At 46.8% G+C, this 6,297-nt stretch overlaps 1 long non-coding RNA gene across 1 annotated transcript; it reads right to left on the bottom strand.

Moving 5' to 3' along the window:
• Nucleotides 1-4,912: 4,912 nt before the first annotated feature.
• On the bottom strand, nucleotides 4,913-5,634 carry LOC132581442 (uncharacterized). The gene is made up of 2 exons (XR_009556125.1): nucleotides 5,544-5,634; nucleotides 4,913-5,462 (listed from the first exon to the last, which is right to left on the bottom strand). It is a non-coding gene; the product is annotated as an uncharacterized LOC132581442 (long non-coding RNA).
• Between the last annotated feature and the right edge of the window lie 663 nt (nucleotides 5,635-6,297).

Raw genomic sequence — 6,297 nt, 5'->3', positions numbered from 1 at the left:
CATCTCCCCCCAACTTCTCTGCACCGATTTATGCCTTTCTACCCCGCATTCCACTGGCCCTTAGATATGCTGCTCTTCTTCCCACTTCTGTAATTTATCGTAGCCTTTGAACTGAGCAAATAGATTTCAGAATAGTGTTCAGTTTGCTAATTTCAGGTGCCTATATTGGAAAATAAGGATGAAAACTGAATGTCATGTTCTTCTTAATGTCTAATTTGCAGAAGCAGTGACAGAAAAGTAGGATTGGCAGCTTGAAAAAAACAAAACAAATCTCAGTCTTGCTTCTGTTTTTAAAAACACAGAAACCAGCATGCATATAGCCGCAAGCTGAACATAAAGATAAAAAGGTAAAGGTAGTCCCCTGTGCAAGCACCAGTCGTTTCTGACACGGGGGTGACGTCGCATCACGACGTTTTCACAGCAGACTTTTTTACGGGGTGGTTTGCCCTTGCCTTCCCCAGTCATCTACTCCCCCCCCCACCCACAGCAAGCTGGGTACTCATTTTACTGACCTTGGAAGGGTGGGAGGCTGAGTCAGCCTTGAGCCAACTACTTGAACCCAGCTTCCTCTGGGCTCAAACTCAGGTCATGAGCAGAGAGCTCGGACTGCAGTACTGCAGCTTTACCACTCTGTGCCATGGGGCTCCTAAGCTGAACATTATCTCCTGCTAATGGTTCTGTCTAAACTCAGGGATCCCCAATGTCGTGCTCGTTTGTGCCATGTTGCCCACTGACACCTTTGCTGCCAAGTGTTTTTAGAGAGTGGGTGAAGCTAATTGGAGCTTTCTTTCTTATAACATGTAGGGTTGCCAAGTCCGACTCAGGAAATATCTGGGGACTTTAGGGGTGGAGCCAGGAGACATGGGGGTGGAGCCAGGAACAAGGGTGTGACAAGCACGAATGAACTCTGAAGGGAGTTCTGGCCATCACATTTAAAGTGACTGTGCTCCTTTTAAATTCCTTCCCTCCATTTGGAAATAATGAAGGACGAGGGCACTTTCTTTTGAGGCTCATAGAATTGAGTCTGGATCTATGGATTTAAGAACTAATTAGAATTGGATGAGCTTTGCGCAGTTTTTCTCCTTTCTTTTTTCCCTGATGTAGAGTTGCCAAATCCCCCCCGCAACCTCCAGTACCATAGTTTTCCTTCCAAATTGCTAGAACATCCAGGAAAACCACAGAGTTTTCCCGGAAGCTCTTAGAGCAGCTGGCGTGCAACGTCGCCGATGGGTTGGGGACCTCCTGAGCTTGGCAGCCCTTTCCTGGTGGATTCTGGGAATTATAACATTCATTCAGAACACCTGGCATTAATGGGGTGGGGCTAAAAATAGGGTTGCCGGGAAAGGCACAGGCTGCACCAAGGCAAGAAGAGCATTCAGACTGCTCATGCACTTTCTGAGATGGGTGTTTTGTGCTCCCCAAGTGGTTCAGACAGTTGGGAAATGTGCCCAGATATGTTTTAGAGGTTTGCTACCAGGAAGTTCCTGGTAGGCTATTTAATCTGGTCCCAGCCTGTCCTAAGACAAGGGAGGTAAAGGGAGGACTCCGGGGGCAGATGTGTGCATGTGATTGTGCACATTAAATCCAGAGGGGAGTCATGACTAGGTTGGGCCAAATTTGTGTGATTGCACCCAAGGGTTTTGCGTCACCCACGCAACCATGCAGTGACCTGTATTCATCGTACATCATTGGTGCCTGGCTTTGTGATTGACTGCTGAGAAGGGCTAAAACATGTAGTTCGGGGGCCAAATCAGGCCCCCAGAGGGCTCCTATCAGGTCCCTAAGCAATTGGCTGTCATCTGCTTCCTTCTCCCTCTGTCTTGCTTCCTTCTGTGTCACAGCTTGCTTTGCCAGGCTTGCTCAATTGCACAGGAGCTACAGAGCAAAACCTCTATCTTCTCCATTGACTGAGGCGCCTCTCGTGGGAAGGAAGGGGGGGAGGGATAGCTTGCTTTGCCAGGCTCTCTCAATTTCACAGTAGAGCTACTGAGCCAAAACTCTCTTCCTTCTATTGACTGAGGCTTCCCCCCCCCAACGCCCAGTCCCTGGGGAAGGAAGGAAAGAACCAGAGCTTCATTTGCCCACTTCCCTGAATCTCATGGGAGAAATACAAAGAAAGCACCTTTAAGACCAATGAGTTCTAACATTTTAAGCATGTTTAAAGTTTTTAAAAATATATATCTGTGTCTTTAAAAAAGTTTATATCTCTGCTATCTAATCTTAAATAGGTATGCACACAGCTCGGCCTGACATGGCCTGCCCCAACAAGGTCTCATTTATGTCAGATCCGGCCCTCATAACAAATGAGTTCGACACCCCTGAAAGTTTATTATAATTCATCAGCGTGTTGGTGGCAGCAGGATTTCTGCTATCTGCTAGTTTTTGACAGCTGCTCACTGAGAAGAGGGGTTAGTCCTCCTCCTCCCCAGGTAGGAAAGCAGCTTGCTTTCCCATAGACCAAATCTCAAGCTATTTTCAGAAATCAGGATACAGGAATCACTGAGATAGTCACTTAAGACTTCAAGGTCCTCATTGCACATGACAGTTGCCTAAGTTCTAAGCCTGGGCTGCCCAGTCTTTTTGAACATGGGGGTGCCTTTGGAATTCTGACACAAGGTGATGGACACAAGCACAAAATAATTGCCATGAAGTGTCAGGAAGTGAGATTATGCATAACATTAGTAGGAGCTCTTCAGTATTTCAAGCAGAAGCTCTGCTTGACAGGATACTTTTTATAATGAACATATAATTAAACAGGGGTCATTTTGTAGAAAAGCGGGTGCCGGAGCCCAGCCCAGCCACCCCGTGCCACTCAGACAGTCCAGTAGGTGCAGGGTGGGTGGAGATCTTCCAAGGTTGGAAACGCAGGATGAAGCCCAGGCACCTCACATCTCTCAGGCAGCCCGGGAGGTGCTGTGGGGGGGAGAGCTTCCCAGGGGTGGAATTCTAGCAGGAGCTCCTTTGCATATTAGGGCACACACCCCTGATGTAGCCAATCCTCCAAGAGCTTACAAAAAAGAGCCTTGTAAGCTCTTGGAGGACTGGCTACAACAGGGGTGTGTGACCTAATATGTAAAGGAGCTCCTGCTAGAATTCTACCCCTGGAGCTTCCTCCTATATTTCCAGCCAAGGCTGGAAAAACAAGAGGAAAGCCCAGTCAGCCCGCACCTCTCTTGCAGTTGGAGTGGCACGGGAGGGAGTGGGGAGGTCTTCCTCCTGCTTACAATGAAAGCCCAGCTGTTCTCCAACAGTCAGAGAGGCAGGCTGCAGGTGATTGGGGCCTGTGGGAGCTGGAGAGTGTATGGAGCACTGCTCTGGTGAGCTCCACCCCAAACGGAGGCCTGTAATTAAAATACATTTCCTTGCTTACACACAGCTTACCTTCAGTCAGGAAATGCAGCTATTGCCAAAGCAATGTTTTTAAAAATCTGAAAAGCTAATCAGATCTGTAATGGCCAATCAGAAGCCTGCTGGGCAAAAGCCCCCGTCCCTTGACCCCCCAGTTTTAAATAATACTTGGTGGGCACCAGGAAAGGTGTTAGAAGGCTCCATGGTACCCATGGGCACCACGTTGAGGTTCCCTGTTCTAAGCACTGGATACCAGCTAGCTTCCTAGTGTGGTGAATTATAATAATAATAATAACAATAATAATAAATTTATTTTTATATCCCACCCTCCCCCGCCAAGGCAGGCTCAGGGCGGCTCACAGGACATGGTATATACCGTGATTACAATAAAATACAATAATTACTATAAAAGACAGTTAAAATATAGTTAAATTACATTCATAAATTAAGTTAAATAAAACAGTTAAAACCATTATAGATTATCAGTTTAAGGTGCTACAGTTCAATATATGTATAGGATGGCTAGATGTCATTACCTGGGTTCCATCTTAAAAGCAAGTTGAAAGAGGATGGTTTTGCAAGCCCTGCGAAACTGATTTAGATCTTGCACGGCTCGCACCTCCTCTGGTAGTTGATTCCACCATTGGGGAGCCATTGTCGAGAAGGCTTGCTCCCTCGTTTTCAATCTGGCCTCCCTTGGTCCAGGGATTTTTAAAAGATTTTGAGAACTAGATCTCAGTGCTCTCTGAGGAACATATGGAGAGAGGCGGTCCCTAAGGTAGGCAGGTCCTCGGCCATATAGGGCTTTAAAGGTAATAACCAGCACCTTATAACGAACTCAGTACATAATTGGCAGCCAGTGCAGTTCCCGCAGCCTAGGCTGTACATGTTCCCACCGAGGTAGTCCCACTAACAGCCTGGCCGCTGCATTCTGCACTAGCTGCAGTTTCCGCATTCGGTATAAGGGCAGCCCCATGTAGAGGGCATTACAGTAGTCCAGCCTCGAGGTGACCGTTGCATGGATCATAGTTGCCAGGTCACTGCGTTCCAAGAAGGGGGCCAACTGCCTCGCCCTCCTAAGGTGGAAAAAGGCGGATTTAGCAGTGGCAGCTATCTGGGCCTCCATTGTCAAGGAAGGCTCCAGTAGCACTCCCAAGCTCTTGACCCTGCGCACTGGTATCAGTGACGCACCGTCAAAGGTTGGTAGGGGGATCTCCCCTCCTGGCCCGCCGCAACCTACGCAAAGGACCTCAGTCTTCACTGGATTCAGTTTTAGCCCACTCAGCCTGAGCCAACCCACCACGGCTTGCAGCGCCTGGTCCAGATTTATAGGGACATCGTCAGTCCAGCCGTCCATCAATAGATAGAGCTGGGTGTCATCAGCGTACTGGTGGCAGCCCAGCCCATACTTCCGGGCAATCTGGGCAAGGGGGCACATGTAGATGTTATGACCTCCCCCAACTATGCAGATGCTTGCAAAAATAGCACATAAACTTGAGAGAGGTTTCATTTTTAAATTGCGATCATCAGCAATTCAAGAGAATGAGGGAACCGGACTAGAAAGAAGAATGAGCAATATTTTATTTGCAGGGCAAATTCCGTTTTTGAGCATATTATTTGCAGCATCAGTAAACTGGAGCAGAGGTGGAAACAGGTGCGATTGCAAAGGACTGCAAGTGGAAAAATGGGATGCCAGAACCGCAGGGTGAATTTGGGACAGCTAAGCAAAGCTGCACAGCTCTCAGGACTGAGGTAGCAATAGGGTTGCCAGTCCCCAGGTGGGTAGCAAGAAAATAAAGCACAAAGCTTCTGTGATTACCAGCCTCAGACACTAAAGAAACAAGAACAATATTATCAAAAGCTTAGTGTATGCTATGTAACATAAAGCACGGACACAACTCAATAATTTAGGAAACGGAACATCCCAAAGTAGCCATCAGTAACCGTCCAATCTTTAAAGCAGTCCAATGCTGTTTCCTTGATGAAAGGTCCGATGTAGCCCTGGAGAAGAATGATGAGTGATGTCCAAGTAGATTCAAATTTTAAGGCAGCCAGCAGTCCAATTATTGCAACAAGGATGTACTATTGCCTTGTTTCACAATTGCTTCTTCAAGCTGCATGACATTAGAAAACAAAGACACCAGTATAACACTAGAAAGAAACCTGGGATATAAAAGATTAAGAAACATTTTTACCATCAAGTAATCAATTTCAGATACAAGGGTATGAACGCCAACAAATTCAAGTCTCCAAACTTCAAGTCACTGTGAGCAACTTAATGCATACGCATTAGTACTAAGCACCAACTTATATATCCACAGGTGAATCACATTAGGCGTTTCTTAAAGGTATATTCCCTATAGTCATTGTCATATCTAAACTAGTAATCATTCTAAAGAAATCATTCTAAATAACAAATATACAGATTTTAGAACTGGGGGGGGGGGGGAGGGAAATGTCTGCTGGGCACTCCATTATATTCTATGGCAGGGGTGGTCAAACTTGCTTAACGTAAGAGCCACATAAAATAAACATCAGATGTTTGAGAACCACAAGGAAGGATGGACAGCAAATAGATGGGGAGAGGGAGGGGAGGTAGAAAAAAGCAACTTTAAATGCATTCTCCAAGCTGCCAGCTGGCTTAGCTTGGAGAAGTGATTTAAAGAGACAAATGCCTTCTCCAGTCTGGCCAGTGTGGCAGTGGGGTCTTCAAGAGCCACACAATATGTGGCTCCCGAACTGCAGCTTGGCCAGCCCTGCTCTATGGAGACCGACTCCCATGGGATATTATGGAGAATTGATCTGTGGTTATCTGGGTCTCAGGGGGCTGTTTTTTGAGGCAGAGGCACCAGATTTTCAGCATAGCATCTGGTGCCTCTCCTCAAAACAGCCTCCAAGTTTCAAAAAGATTGGATCAGGGAGTCCAATTCTATGAGCCCCCAGCTTTCA

This window comes from Heteronotia binoei, chromosome 13 (assembly GCF_032191835.1).
Source record: "Heteronotia binoei isolate CCM8104 ecotype False Entrance Well chromosome 13, APGP_CSIRO_Hbin_v1, whole genome shotgun sequence".
NCBI classification, from domain to species: Eukaryota; Metazoa; Chordata; class Lepidosauria; order Squamata; family Gekkonidae; genus Heteronotia; species Heteronotia binoei.
Note: the sequence above shows the minus strand (reverse complement) of the source record. Positions and strands in the feature narration are given on the sequence as shown.